The 15,000-nt window shown below is 40.3% G+C and overlaps 1 protein-coding gene across 3 annotated transcripts in view; it reads left to right on the forward strand.

The window, feature by feature from the left end:
• The first annotated feature begins 5,427 nt into the window (after window positions 1-5,427).
• The window catches only part of LOC143285705 (uncharacterized), a 44,739-nt gene continuing 35,166 nt past the window's right edge, over window positions 5,428-15,000 (forward strand). The window contains exons 1-2 of one of the 3 annotated variants that reach the window (XM_076593114.1): window positions 5,428-5,544; window positions 12,939-13,056. The gene's annotated coding sequence lies outside the window, so the exon portion shown is untranslated. Of the gene's footprint in view, window positions 5,545-7,133; window positions 7,221-12,938; window positions 13,057-15,000 lie in introns of those variants that run through there. The other 2 variants (XM_076593125.1, XM_076593117.1) reach the window with 2 other exon arrangements.

Raw genomic sequence — 15,000 nt, forward strand, 5'->3', positions numbered from 1 at the left:
GTTTGGCTGAAAAATCGCCCACCGAAAGATATTTGGGAAGCACGAACTGACAACACAGTCGTGAAAAGAAACCAATAAAAAATATCATCATGATTTTAAAACTTTAACGGGAAGTGTAAGGGAGAATATAAAGTATTGTGCTTTCCTGGATTGGACATTTCATATGATTTATCCCTGATATTGTTTATTTTTGTTTGAAGTATTTATAATCAGAAAGGAGTGTCTTTACGTTGTTATGTTTATACCTGGGTAAGAGTGAAGTCAGAATGCGAACGTTGTGTGCGAGTCTATCTCTCGTGTGAGCTTGAGTTGAGTGAATGCGGCAGTGTGACAGTGGTGACCCCGACTAAGAACTACTGTTGTAGTTTGAGAATTTAGATTTCCATTTGTTACCCCTCCCCAGAGTGAGTTAGCTCCAACCTTTTCTTGCTCGTGTATTGGAAGCAAAGGGGGTATGGTGTTGGAGAGACAGACTCTTCCCCTCTGAATATATTTTAGAACTGTTAGCTCCAATCTTTTCTTGGAGAGACAGACTCTTCCCCTCTGAATATATTTTAGAACTGTTAGCTCCAATCTTTTCTTGGAGAGACAGACTCTTCCCCTCTGAATATATTTCAGAACTGTTAGCTCTAACCTTTTCGTGTTCGAGAATTGGAAGTAAGGGGGCATGGCGTTGGAGAGACATGTTCTTTCCAATTGAATAATAATAGCGTTTTTGTTTTGTCGTGTTTTTGTTTGTAGGTAGGATACTAGTTTTCTCCCCAGATTTTGTTTTTGAAAACATTTTTGCTGTATCCCGTTGATACGTTGTGATACATTGAGTTTTCGGGTACCCCGTCTCCAGGTTTACGGGTAGTGGTTGCCATTAGGGTGCCATTAGAGGGCTTTCTTTGTCTTTTCCTCAAATCTTCTATCTCAGTTGACATTTCCGTTCTTGGTTCTTTCTCCCACTTTGAAAACTCTCCATATAATCTACATCAGTAAGCTCCTATCTATTGTATAGTTCCCTTGTTGAATTTTAGATAAGGCTTCTGATAGTATGTGTGGTATATGTAATACTGTATAAAAATTGTGTACTTGTATTGTGACTTTGTATATCTTTTCCAATAATTCTGCCAAGATTTCCACTATTTTTCAGTGTGTACACTTTTTTGTTTTTCCACTTAATTTGCTGAGTGGTTGAACTACAATAGATTAGCATTTACTACAGCACGTTTTGAGTCACATTTGGAAATAATTGTCATTATTCTTTCGGATTTTGACATGACTTTAGAATTAATGTTCCTACTGTGCATGTGTCAGAACCAAAAGCGTGTGCTTCTGATGTATCTCACATTGTACCTGTGGATTGTGTGTACCTGTGGATTGTGTGACATTTTTTGACAACTCCCCTGCTAGTCAAGTGGTCATTTCCCCAACCCCTGTATTCTGTACGACTGCTGTTGGTGTTGTACAAGATAGTGACGATACTGTTACTCTCCCTACTCTGTCTGTCCAGGGTCAGACATACAACGACGTGAAAATTGCCGAAGACTTACTCACCTCTCAGACACAAGACATGAATTCCTCATTGAAGGACTTCTCTGACATACTGACGGACAAACCAGGTGATATAAAAAAAATGTTGACCCTCACAGAATCGTACTGACATCTGATACCCCTGTATGTGTGAAACCATATCCATTACCATTCACAAAGAAGCAAATAAACGAACGTGAACTGAAACTCATGTTCTTCTTCACCGTACAGTGCACCTGTGTTGCTGGTTTCAAAACCTGATGGTTCAGTTACGTTCTGTATTGACTATCGTGCACTTAATAAAGTCACGGTATTTGATGCTGAGCCAATCCCTGATGTTGAAGAGCTTCTCTACCAGCTAGCAAAGGCCCGGTACTTTGTAAAAATTGATCTTACAAAGGGTTACTGACAGATACCAATGGCACAAGAGGAAAAATACAAAACAGCTTTTCAGACCCCTTTTGGTCTTTACCAACGGGTCCGCATGCCATTTGGGTTACAGAACGCTCCTGCAACTTTTGCACGCATGATGAGAAATCTGCATTTGCATGAGTTGTCAGCTGTCAGTTTCCTTGACGACATTCTTCTGGCACAAGAGACCTGGAAACTCCTTTTGTCTGCATCACGCAAACTTTTTCTGCGACTGAGTTCTTTTGGTCTCACTGCCCGGCCATCAAAAGTTCTCGCTGGTTTTGGAACAAGAGTTCCTTGGCCACACTATTTCAGTGGGCAAGATCACGCCAGAGAGGAAGAAAGTGGAAAAAATTTTAAACCTGCAAACTCCCACTTCCATGAAGCAAGTAGGATCAGTGCCAGGCCTTCTGTCCTACTACAGACGGTACGTACCTGACTTTGTTTCCCTTACTGCCCCTTTGACTGACTTCACGAAAGGACAGAGCAAACGGCCCATTAAATGGACAGAAGACTGCCAGAATTGTTTGAAGAAAATATAGGACGTTCTTAACACGGTGCCTTTATTGGTTTTACCTGATCTTTCACGGGAATTTGTCCTGCGAACAGATGCCAGCATGGGAGGTGTTCTCCTCCAGAAAAGAGATGACTTGCTGCATCCAGTGCAATTTACCAGCAAAAAGTTCACAACAGCTCAGCAAAAGTACTCAACCATCGAGTGTCTGGCTATTGTGTGGGCTTTTGAAAAATTCGCTCGCTTTCTGTCTGGACATCCTTTCACTCTTCAGACTGACCACAGACCTTTGACTTTCCTCAAAGCGTCAAAGTCCAAGAACAGTCGCCTTCTGCGCTGGTCTCTGGCGATCCAAGAGTACAATTTCCAGGTCGAGCCCATCTCTGGCACTAACAGCACAACAGCGGATCTGTTGTCACGTGAGTGAGATTGCTGATTAGTATTTGCATTCCACAAGTGATATTGCTGTCATGTGTTTTTTTTCTATAAGATATGTGTATCGCATGAGACGGATTTTACTTCCATGAAATGTGACAATGTATTGGAAGATGTTGCCATTTGCCATACTCTGTTTTTTCTTCTTCTTCCTTTTTTTTTTTTTTTTTTTTTTTTTTTTTGAATCAACATGTCATTGGTTGTCATACCACAACGCACAACGATTAGTATGGTCTGAGTGTTAATTATGCTTTTTCTTTTTTCTTTTTTTTTTCTTTTTTTTTTATTAGCAAGGTGTTGATAGTAAGAGAATCATTTGATCATTTGATATATCATGTGATTAATATGCAAGGCTTGTACAATGAAAAGAAACCAATAAGAATTATCATCATGATTTTAAAACTTTAACGGGAAGTGAAAGGGAGAATATAAAGTATTGTGCTTTCCTGGATTGGACTATGATTTATCCCTGAAGGGAAAATGTGAACATGATTCTTTATTTTTGTTTGAAGTATTTATAATCAGAAAGGAGTGTCTTTACGTTCTTATGTTTATACCTGGGTAAGAGTGAAGTCAGAATGCGAACGTTGTGTGCGAGTCTATCTCTCGTGTGAGCTTGAGTTGAGTGAATGCGGCAGTGTGACAATTCGATTCGTGTATCTATCTATTGTCTGTTCATCTGTCCGTTTCTGTCTGGCTTCCAACCGTTATGTCTGTGTATGTCTGTCAGTCTGTCTATCTATATATCTATTCAAACTGAAAAGGACCTCTTGGATTTTTTTTTTCGTCTGATTCATCAGAAAGTTAGCATCCACGGGAGACAAACCTGCTGTAACATCAGGAATACCGTGGCTGCGGATTATCTCCCTTAGTGAAAATTCAACAGTTGCAGTCTTTGAAGGATTAAAACAAATTTTTTTGAATTGTCTTCCACCCCCATTGCCCACCCCTTCTTTGGCTCACATGTTGAAACTAAGTGAGACTGTGTAATAAGTGTTCCGTTTGTCTGGGTATGTGTATGTATGCATGTATGTAGGTTTGTAGGTAGGTGTTAATGCCGGTGTGCTCTGATCTCTCTCTCTCTCTCTCTCTCTCTCTCTCTCTCTCTCTCTCTCTCTCTCTCTCTCTGTGTGTGATCCAAATTAAAGGCGAACCTATTGAACAGGTCAGTGATCATAAAGTTCTGGGGATCATAATTGACAACAGTCTCACTTGGAATCCTCACATAAATTCCCTTTGCAAAAAGACAGCCCAGAAAACCCATCAACTATCCAAAATCAAACATTTCCTTGACCTTCACTCACGGAAATTATTTTTTCAAGCATATATCCTGTCTACAGTAGATTATGCATCAACACTATGGGACTCCGCAAGTGTGAACACCATGAAGCCATTACAGAATCTTCACATGATACACGGAGGCTCAAGCTGGCACTCCTAAAAAAGACTTCCCTTTTGGACTCCGACTATAAACAAGCGAATATTCTCCCACTAAACCGTAGATTAGAGTATAATAAAGGAATCGTTGTGCAAAAGATTGACAGGTAATGCACCACCAACATTAATCAGAGACAAATTTTCTGTAAATTCATCAAGGAACACCCCTAAAGTCCATATCCCAATCCCAAGAATTGACTTGTTCAAATCCAGTCTGGTTTATTCAGGCGCCACCCTATGGAACTCACTCCCAGAAACAATTAAACAATACCATTGTCCAACCACATTCCAAAAAACATTGCCTTTCCCATCTTATGCCATAATGTGTTGTGTAAATAGTTCATTTTAATCAGTGATACTGTTTGTCAAATGTGTATGGTTGACTGAGATCCTCCCTCACCCTTCATCCCCCATTCTGGTCTGTGGTGCAGTGTCAGTGTGTTGTGTGTTTGTTTCTTTCATTTTCCTGTGCATTTTACTAACACCATGCTTGTGCCTGTATGTCGTGTGTGTGTGTGTGTGTGTGTGTGTGTGTGTGTGTGCTTTTTTTTTTAGATAATTTTTCGGATTTTTTAGGCTCCTTTGTTATGCATTTCTACTAACACCGATGCTTTCATTTTATTTAGTATTGCGGTGTAGTGTAGACCCTATATCAGGGCGGGCCGGACCGGATGTTTTAAAAAAAAAAAAAAAGCACACCAGTGCTTATCTATTATCCTCGAAATAAAGAATTTGTCTTGTCCTCTCTCTCTCAGTCTCTCCGTCTCTCTCTGAGTGAGTGAGTGTGTGTGTGTGTGTGTGTGTGTGTGTGTGTGTGTGTGTGTGTGTGTGTGTGTGTGTTGTGTGCGCATGCATGTTCTGAAGGGGGTTGGGGGTTGAATATTGTGCGCGTGTCTGACGGAGTCACTGAGTAACGAAGGAGAGGGTGCCGGAGTCAGTCGGAATGCGTGCTATTTTAGAACGGGTAAACGGTTCTGGTCTGACTGAGGAGTCCTCGAAATACTCCTTGGACGAATATCATCTCAATGGCAGTTTTCCCCGGGAATATACCATGCGACTAAAAGATTTATCGGGAAATGTTTCAAATGCCCGGGAGAACGTTTTTCAGGCAGGGAGCGTACACGTTTCCCACCAGCCCTCCAAAAAAAAAAAACGGGGATTTCCCTTTGTGGCTTGTCCAATGACATTCAGTTTCAGTGGCAGTGCAACGAAGGCAAGTCAACCTCCTGGTAATTTTATTTTGATTTTAGATCGTTTTCGTCTTTATGTTTAAGTAATTGTTAAGCTGTCAAGATTGGAGTTGTGGCTAGTTCTTTCTATATACAAAAAACCGTCTGATATCTGTTCGAAATATGAGAGAACGAGCAGAAAATGTTTCCGTTGAGATCTCAGTGTGTGTGTCGACTGCGCAACTCGCACAAGCTGGAATACTTCCTTCTTGCTTGTTGGGGCCACATCTGTTCTGGGAACGTTTTTCGGTTTTGGTTCCTGCAAAAAGCCCATAAAACACCCGGTATATTAGGGTTGTTGGTCATAATTATGTATGTTAGTATTTTTACCTGTCTTGGCCATAACACAATGTTGTTGACGACAGATTTGAAAATACTGACTAGTGTTATCGATTGCTACTCCGCACCCATGCAGCCTTGTTGTTCATGTCACTGTGACAAGGAAAGTACAGGAGACAAGTCTTTGCCTGGATCGTCGAATCGTACAAATAGGATCAGCGCAGATGACATACATGCAGTCACACGTACCGTCGATAGCACTGTGTCGTGTTATGAAAAATGAACATGAAAAAAAGAAGAAGAATTGATGGCTACTTTGTTCATTCGTTTAGTTACATAATTCACACACACACACACACACACACACACACACACACACACACACACACACACACAGCTCAGGACCAGGAACTTTATGAGTTTCCCAGACATTACACGCACAATGGGTATCATTCTGTGTCCGCCATGGAGTCTTTTCTATGAATGATTCTTAAGCAGTTTCAAAGTTGTTTTCGCATGCTGCTGTTCAGTATTACTGATGGTCTGTGTCAGTCACCGATATAAGTAGTAGTAGTAGTGTAGTAGTAGTAGTAGTAATAGTCAGTCAGTGTTGTCACTCGGCTGAGAGACGAATGTGTTTGGGAACGCAGACTGAGACAGTCAATACGGGCTCATCTTAGGTTTTTGTGAGTCAAGAACAAACCAACAAAAAGCGGATCACTACGATATGTTTTAACAATGATAAAACAGGATCAAGAAGATAACCCACGATATCTAAGTGGCCCGCCCGTCAAATGGTAGTCTAAATCGGGCCATGACGGAAACTGCGCCTCCCATAAAGTGAATTCTGCGTGGTGGAATTGCTTCAGATTGAATCAGCGAGCAAAGTACATTTCTTTACACGTACGCAGGAAACGCATTGAAACGTCACAGTGTGTGTTGGAGGCTGTTGTCTTGATTGCCTCGATAATTATAGGACCCCGATACTGAACACTCGCGAAACAAAACTGGTAGGCCTACCGGCCACAGCACTGTTGTTGTTTTAAGCCGTGGGTAAAGGATATAAAAATTCGTGTCAATTATGTCAGCGTTATTTCCGAACCAGAGATATATTATAAAACTTTGGCGGTGGGGGTGGGAAGGCGAGAGGGTTAACCCAGTAAAAATAGTAAGTTCCTTTAAATATTGTGCTTGTTGCTCTGACTTTTTTTTTTAGAGGAGGGGGGGGGGGTGGGGGCGTGGGGGGGGGGGGTCACGTATACCATTTCCAATCAGACGCCCACTTACGAAATGCAATGCGTTGCACGTGTTAGGTGTGGTTCGGTGCGGTTTACAGTTCAGTTCAGTTCGTTCTCAGTACTGACTGGCAACACGTTTCTGCGCATAAGCTTACACAGGTTTGTCATCTTTCCTTCCACATGCTGACGTGTGCACGTGTTCAGGCAGAATTGAAAGATATGTGTGACTGTGATGTCTGTCTGGTGTGTCGTGTACGTCAGAATGCCGCTGTGATTTTGGTCAGTGTTGTTGCTGTCGTGATTATTTTTGGTGGTGGTGGTAGCTGCCGTTTCAGGTAGTGTTGTTGTTGTTGGTGGTCGTGGTGGTGGTGGTGGTGGTGTGTGTGTGTATGTATGTGTGTGTGTGTGTATGTGTGTGTGTTTATAATACACACACACACACACACACACACACACACACACACACATATATATATATATATATATATATATGTATATATATATACATATATAATTATGTGTGTGTGTGTGTGTTATGTTTTGGACTAAATACCATTCTTGTTACTTAGGATATTCAATCGATGCCCCAGAAGGATTTAAAAAAATATATATTCTCGATTCTTGGTTCTTGTGTTGCGCGCGCGCATGTGTGTGTGTGTATGTGTGTGTGTGTGTGTAAGTGTAAGTGTACTTGAACTTGAAACTGCAATTGACTGTACAGTAGCAGCTTGCTGCCAAAATCCATGTCTCCTGACAATGTAGTTCTTCACTTCTGCTGAGACCATGTTGATTGACGGGGGAGAACAGGATCATGATCTGGCACAACACATGGAATTGACATTAAAGAAGTGACGTAAAACTGTATAAACCAAGCCAAGACAGTGTTGCTCAGTGACACACAGCCTTCATTGACACACCCACGTGTCCTTCAGTATCAGTGTCGACCCCCATAGGTCTAGCCAAGTTTCAGAAACGACCAGATGAAGTCTGTCCTCAACATCGCTGACACTCATGCCTCCATTCAAACGACTGCAAACGGCGCTGATTCTGATAAGCTACACGTTTTGTTCAGAGCAGAGCATTCCAGAATAGACAGGTTGGGTACCACTCACAGAAACGAATCTGGGCAATGTGCGTGAGCAGTCACCAGTTGACTGTATGCAGACTGTGCTTCATCCTGGCACAGAACGTGCAATGATTTTGAAAATGTCACTGGACTTAACCAGACAGCAGGGACAGGAGTATTGCCTTTGTCACGTGTGACCTTGCAATCGCAAATAAAGCACATAATTATGATCATTTGGCAAAACGAACAGTATCAAAACATTGCGTCTTTTGATGTGTTTCACTTCACTATTTCTTTCCATTGTAATCAAAACTCACGAAGGGAAATGCTTTAGATACATCATCGTTCAGTCAGGTATCTGCATTTGTGGCTTCAGTGAAGCATTAAATTTGGTGACCGGGAAACACAATGAGCGTGCCATCAAAGCCCACAACATATAAATGTTCTTAGATGTGTCAATCTAATGTAATTTTATAATCTCATGTAATCTCTTGATTATTTAAACACGTATATATATATATATATATATATATATATATATGTGTGTGTGTGTGTGTGTGTGTGTCTTTTAAAGGCATACGTTAAGTTTGTATTGTGAGAATGAGCTACACGATCACATGTGTGTGTGTGTGAATTTCTCATCAGAGATCATAAAGTTGACTTGACTTGCCTTAACATGATATTCATATCCGGACATCGGTACAAGACAAACTATAGACCATGGATTTATTCATGGACTATGCAGACTCCAAGTAAGGACAGCGTCTCCTTGATTACCAATGGCTTTCATGTGCTGGGGAAAATCCTTACCAGTGAACACATTACTGCTTTGGGGGGGGGAAAGACACTTCCTGGTTGCCTCTATGATTTTGGATTTGGTTCATACAAGGCATCGGGAAATGGCGGATTGACGACAATCTTCCGGGTTGGTCATAATCAGTGTGGAACTGGACTGACTTCCTCGTTCAGTTTTGACCTGTCGTTTACAATACGTGTTCACGAACCGAAAAATACGTGCTCACGAACCGAAAAATGGTTCCCATACCTCATTTTACAGAAGCCTTTTAATGCCAAACTCGGTGACTGCTCTCTTTTTCTTCTTCTTGCAAGAACATTAGCAGGTTATTGGTGAATCTGTCGCGGGGACAGTATACACACTGAACTCGCGAAATGGACAAAGGGGTTTGAACGTGCAGGTATGGTCATCTGATAGGCACTAACAAGATCCAATTGCTTTGCCAAAACAACCCTCCAAGGAGGGAGATGGAGGGGAAGACAGAATGAACGATAGACTGACCACATTGCAGAATGGACAGGATGACCATTTGCAGAGATCCAGGCCTTGACGCACAACCGACAGACATGGGAATATGGTGAACAATTCTGTGCAGCGCTGCAATGGTTCTTCACAGAGTTGAGGAGGAGGAAAGTGTTACAGTTATTTAGGGGGAAATGTGAATGACTGACCAAGTATTTTGAACTGTACTAATATAGATATCTGTCACAAGTGAAAGACTTCTACCCTTTAGATGAATAAAACCACAAGAAATGGTTCCATTTTATTCCTAAAATCTTCATTTTGAAAATACTTGTGAATTTGCAAAATATACGGAAAACATATTCAAACTAAAGCAAAACATATTCAAACTAAAGATATGAAACAAAATCAATATCATTCTTTATAAATAAAACATAAGAGTTGATTATTGTTATTTTTACTATTGTCCATAACCTTTGTAGATGATAAATGTATAAATTCATTAATAAACGGTCATAAATGCTTGTATACTCGAATAGTATATAGTTATTCAAATTATTTGAGCTGTTCGTAAATCATATTGAATTGTCACAAAATGTGTGTGTGTTTGTGTGTGTGTGTGTGTCCAAAACATTCATTCATATCACTGCAAATTGTGATGCAAGTATTGTATGTTGAAATGTGAGACAAGCAAATTATAGAACTAATTGATTGGTTCGTATTTTGGCTCTGATTCTAGAGACATGTAGATGTTCTCTGTGGATGACTGTTCCTATTGGTTTGGCGTTCATGCTGGTTTGGTGTTGTCTATGGTTGACCTTTCATGCTGGTTTGGTGTTGTCTATGGTTGACTGTTCATACTGGTTTGGTGTTGTCTATGGTTGACTGTTCATGCTGGTTTGGTGTTGTCTATGGTTGACTGTTCATGCTGGTTTGGTGTTGTCCATGGTTGACTGTTCATGCTGGTTTGGTGTTGTCTATGGTTGACTGTTCATGCTGGTTTGGTGTTGTCTATGGTTGACTGTTCATGCTGGTTTGGTGTTGTCTATGGTTGACTGTTCATGCTGGTTTGGTGTTGTCTATGGTTGACTGTTCATGCTGGTTTGGTGTTGTCTATGGTTGACTGTTCATACTGGTTTGGTGTTGTCTATGGTTGACTGTTCATGCTGGTTTGTTGTTGTCTATGGTTGACTGTTCATACTGGTTTGTTGTTGTCTATGGTTGACTGTTCATGCTGGTTTGGTGTTATCTGTGGTTTGGTTGACTGTTCATGCTGGTTTGGTGTTGTCTATGGTTGACTGTTCATGCTGGTTTGGTGTTATCTGTGGTTTGGTTGCCTGTTCATATTGTTTTGGTGTTGTCTTTGGTTGACTGTTCATATTGCCATTATTGGTTTGGTGTTGTCTTTGGTTGACTGTTCATATTGTAATTATTGGTTTGGTGTTGTCTGTGGTTGACTGTCCGTATTGCCATTATTGGTTTGGTGTTGTCTGTGGCTTGGATGACTGTTCTTGTTTGTTTGACGTTCTCTGTAGCTAACTGTTAATATTTGCATGACGTTCTCTGTAGCAAAACTGTTAATATTTGCATGACGTTCTCTGTAGCTAACTGTTAATATTTGCATGACGTTCTCTGTAGCAAAACTGTTAATATTTGCATGACGTTCTCTGTAGCTAACTGTTAATATTTCCATGACATTTTCTGTAGCAAACTTAATATTTGCATGACGTTCTCTGTAGCAAACTGTTAATATTTGCATGACGTTCTCTGTAGCTAACTGTTGATATTTGCATGACATTTTTCTGTAGCTAACTGTTAATATTTGCATGACGTTCTCTATAGCTAACTGTTAATATAATTCATGCATGACTATCTGTATCTGACTGTTAATATTGGCATGACATTTTCTGTAGCTGACTGTTAATATTTGCATGGCGTTTTCTATGCCCGAATCTTGATAATTTTAACCCAATGATCACAGACACAAGCTAAGACAATGGAGGCATGATCAGTAACAAACCACGATCTTCAAACAGGCTACAAAGCTTTTTTAAAAAGGAAAGTAAAACTACAAGTCGATCTTTTATTTAAACGAGTAAAAGTTTGAGATGGTCATTAGTAGTACCGTCCACCAACCTTCAATAACAACGAACAAAAATAATTTTTGCTAATATTTAACTGTTCGTAATTTTGTATCAGTCCGCCACAGCAGGTTGTCTTTCATTTGACTCTGCTTTAAAAAAAATTTAAAAAAATTAAAATAAAATTTTAAAAAAGCCGGTTTTCATACTTGCATAATTTTTTCTTCGTTATAAGACTTTATGTCTGTGTCATTTTGACTATACTTTGGTTACTCACTGCAGTATAACCTTCCTTTTCTTGTTGTTAATGCTTCATTGAGTTTTTAGAAAATAATTGTTCATATTTGCAACTAAGCTTGTTTGCTTTGTGTGTGTGTGTGTGGTGTCTGCTGAGTCAATAAAAACTACAAATGGAGAAAGTTTATTTTAGAAAAAAAAAAAATGTTCGTTGTAAAATAACTCAGTATTGTCAAGAAGTGTCCAACGTTTCAGACTATATGTTTGTCTTCAAGGACTGTGTTTATTGGAAAATCTTTTACATATGTATCAATTTCTAAACCGGCCTCAGACACTTTTAATCATATTTTAATTGCAAAAAAAAATGTATGCCTTAATAAAGGAAAAAGCGTGCGTTTTTGAGATGGATAAACAGGTATACGGACTGTGTGGGGAATGGTGCAGGACACGCAGGCCTACTGAATTAGTATTGTTTACAAAATCAGCAGAGCTTTGACGTCTGTATGTTATATACAACTGGGATCTGGTGCAGTCCACAAAATCGTTAAAATGCCAATTACAAATGTCGCCTTTGTATGAACGACCGTCATCATATTAGGAACATGTGTGCCCAGCTTTAGTAGATGAATGACCGCTCACACACCGTGTGTGTGTGTTTGTGTGTGCGTGCGTACGCGACCCATGAGCGTGAGCATGTGAATGTGTTTGGGACAGGGGGCGGTCCCGCGGGCCTGTGTGTGTATGCGCATGCGCGTGTATGACATGGGCGGTATCTTTATCGGAGTCTTCTACACACGAGATCGTTTGGCGGTATCTTGAAGAAAACGAAAGGCCATCTTTCTAAGAAACAGGCCTACTTTCGGAACGCTGTTTCCAGCCGGTGAAGTCCCTGATTCAAAGTTTCCACAGTTTTGAGACGCCAACAATCTGTACTTGACCGTGCAGGCCAGAGGAGTGGTCAGTGAAGGAGGCATGCCATACAATACCGTGCCCATTTGTATGACATCCGTGTTCCTGTTCGTATCTGTCATTATTGGTACCTTCGCTTGGCCTGCGATATCTCCTTTCTCCGTCACTGTGATATAGGGTTTTTCTGTACATGTGTATTTATTTTTAAGTATGATTGATATGTGCTTAAATATTTCGCGCTTGTTTGCTGGTATTGTGTTTGTTTAAAATACAACTTGCTGAAAATTAATGTATTTGTGTTAATTTACTTTTCTGTCTGTTTTCAGATTCTTCACGGTGAAAGCCTGAAAAAGCATCACAAGGTCGATTATGTTTTCTAACATGAACTAAACTGCATCGATGTCTTCTACCGTACTGAGTACTGAAGAACAAACCGCCAAAGTGGTAAGTGCAACCCGGCGATTATTCAGTTCTTTGTACTCAGACTGATATAACGGGCAGTCGTCGCGGAATCTCGGAGGCTTCGATGACGGGAATTATGTGAAAGCCATATGGCCACGTTTTCAAAACGGTTGTAACATGCGCCGTTTGGGGAAATGTCACGAGCTTGAGAAAAGGTCACAGCAATAACTAAGTGTACACAGTACTTGATGTCGGCCTAAAGCTTCGGCGCTGCTGGGTTTTATCCGGTCACTGAATGTTGCATCAAGCTGTTATAAGTTTGATCTAATGTCGTGAAGGCAGTGTCTTCAGGCATGGTCAGATCCTTGCATGCCAGTCTTCATCCTTGTAGGAAAAGGACGTAGACTTTCTGCAGTTGGAACGGCGAGATAATCCAAAAGGGCCAATCAAACACTTCTCAGTCAGATGGCTTCAAAGCGAAATTTTCCCCCCCTTTTTTTTTATCAAATGTATGCCACAGTCAAACATGTCCCAGGAGTAACATATCAACAACAACTAACAAAAACAAACAAGCAAGAAAACCAACATATATATATTATGTGTGTATGTGTGCGTGTGTGATTGTGTGTGTGTGTGTGTGTGTGTGATATGGGCGCGTGGTTGGTTGGATGGTGTGGGTGTGGGTGTTATCTATTTATTTGGAAATAATTTTAGTTTCGCATTCAGATATTACCAAGGGATCACCTCAAGAAACATTGAAAACACACACACACACACACACACACACACACACATACACACACACACACACACACACACACACACACACACACACACACACACACACACATCATTTACATACATCACACAAACAAAAGAGTGATGTCAAAAACAAACAAAAAAAAAAGCCATCTCGAGCAAACAAACAAATACAAATCAACGTGCCAATTTTCCATAGTAACAGACTGTTTCCCTAAAGGCCTGCACGGTCAATAGAAATATGTGTGGAAGAGACAAGAAGAAGAGGAATTTAATGGAGTTTGAGCGGGTTGTACATTATCTTGATAAACATTTTTGTCCGGTATTGTCAAAGACGGTACAGACGCAACAAGTGCAACTCATCAGCAATGTCGTTTGTGGAACATTTATCACAGATTATTTCGTAACTGCTGTCCCAACTATCTGGGCTAGAATTTGATTATAGTGGAGAGTGTCTTGCCCAAGTTGCATCCCCAATCTATCGGCCAAGAGGGTTTTAGGACAATTGGCATCGGGGATGGTTCCTAAAGGCCAACTAGCCCCCAAGGCTGCAGCACTAAGAGCTAGTGCAATTTTGCCTCCTAGTTTGTGAGTCTTAGTCCTTCACAAAGACTAAGCTGTAAAGGATTTCCCATTGCAATAGAGAAACCATTGATTATGCAGCTCTCATTTTGCTGTAATATATCATATACATTATTATATTACTATCTTCATGTGTACAACAATCTTGCACAAAACTTATCTTTTAGCAACGAATAAATTCCTCTTTAAACCATTTGGGATGTGCAACAAAACTCTGTTCGTTTAGCCAGAAACTACTTGATGATGTTCTTTTCAAGACAGTTTGAATACTTTTCAGTTACTGGTTCTTATGTAAGTTGGTGCTGTATAGATTTTAAAAGACATTTGCAAACAGTCGAAGACAGCTTTGAAGTACTTTGGTTTAGAACAAGCTTAAACCAAAACGCTAGCAGTCTTGTTTTTACAGACACAAGAAACGTACCATTGGATGGACTAAGTTTCAGAGCTGATTAAAAAAAAAAAAAAAAAAATCAGGGAAGATCCTCATTTTGCCCCTAGAGAAAATTGCCTCTTTACAATTACAATCCGAATTAATTTCAGTTTTTCACAACACTGTCTCACTGCTGTCAAACCATTCTGCAAACCTGTTGCTGTCTTTGAGAAGATTACCACGTCGTCTGCGTAAAGGAGAACAAATAGTTGTTT

Source organism: Babylonia areolata, chromosome 1 (genome assembly GCF_041734735.1).
Source record: "Babylonia areolata isolate BAREFJ2019XMU chromosome 1, ASM4173473v1, whole genome shotgun sequence".
Lineage (NCBI taxonomy): Eukaryota > Metazoa > Mollusca > Gastropoda > Neogastropoda > Buccinidae > Babylonia > Babylonia areolata.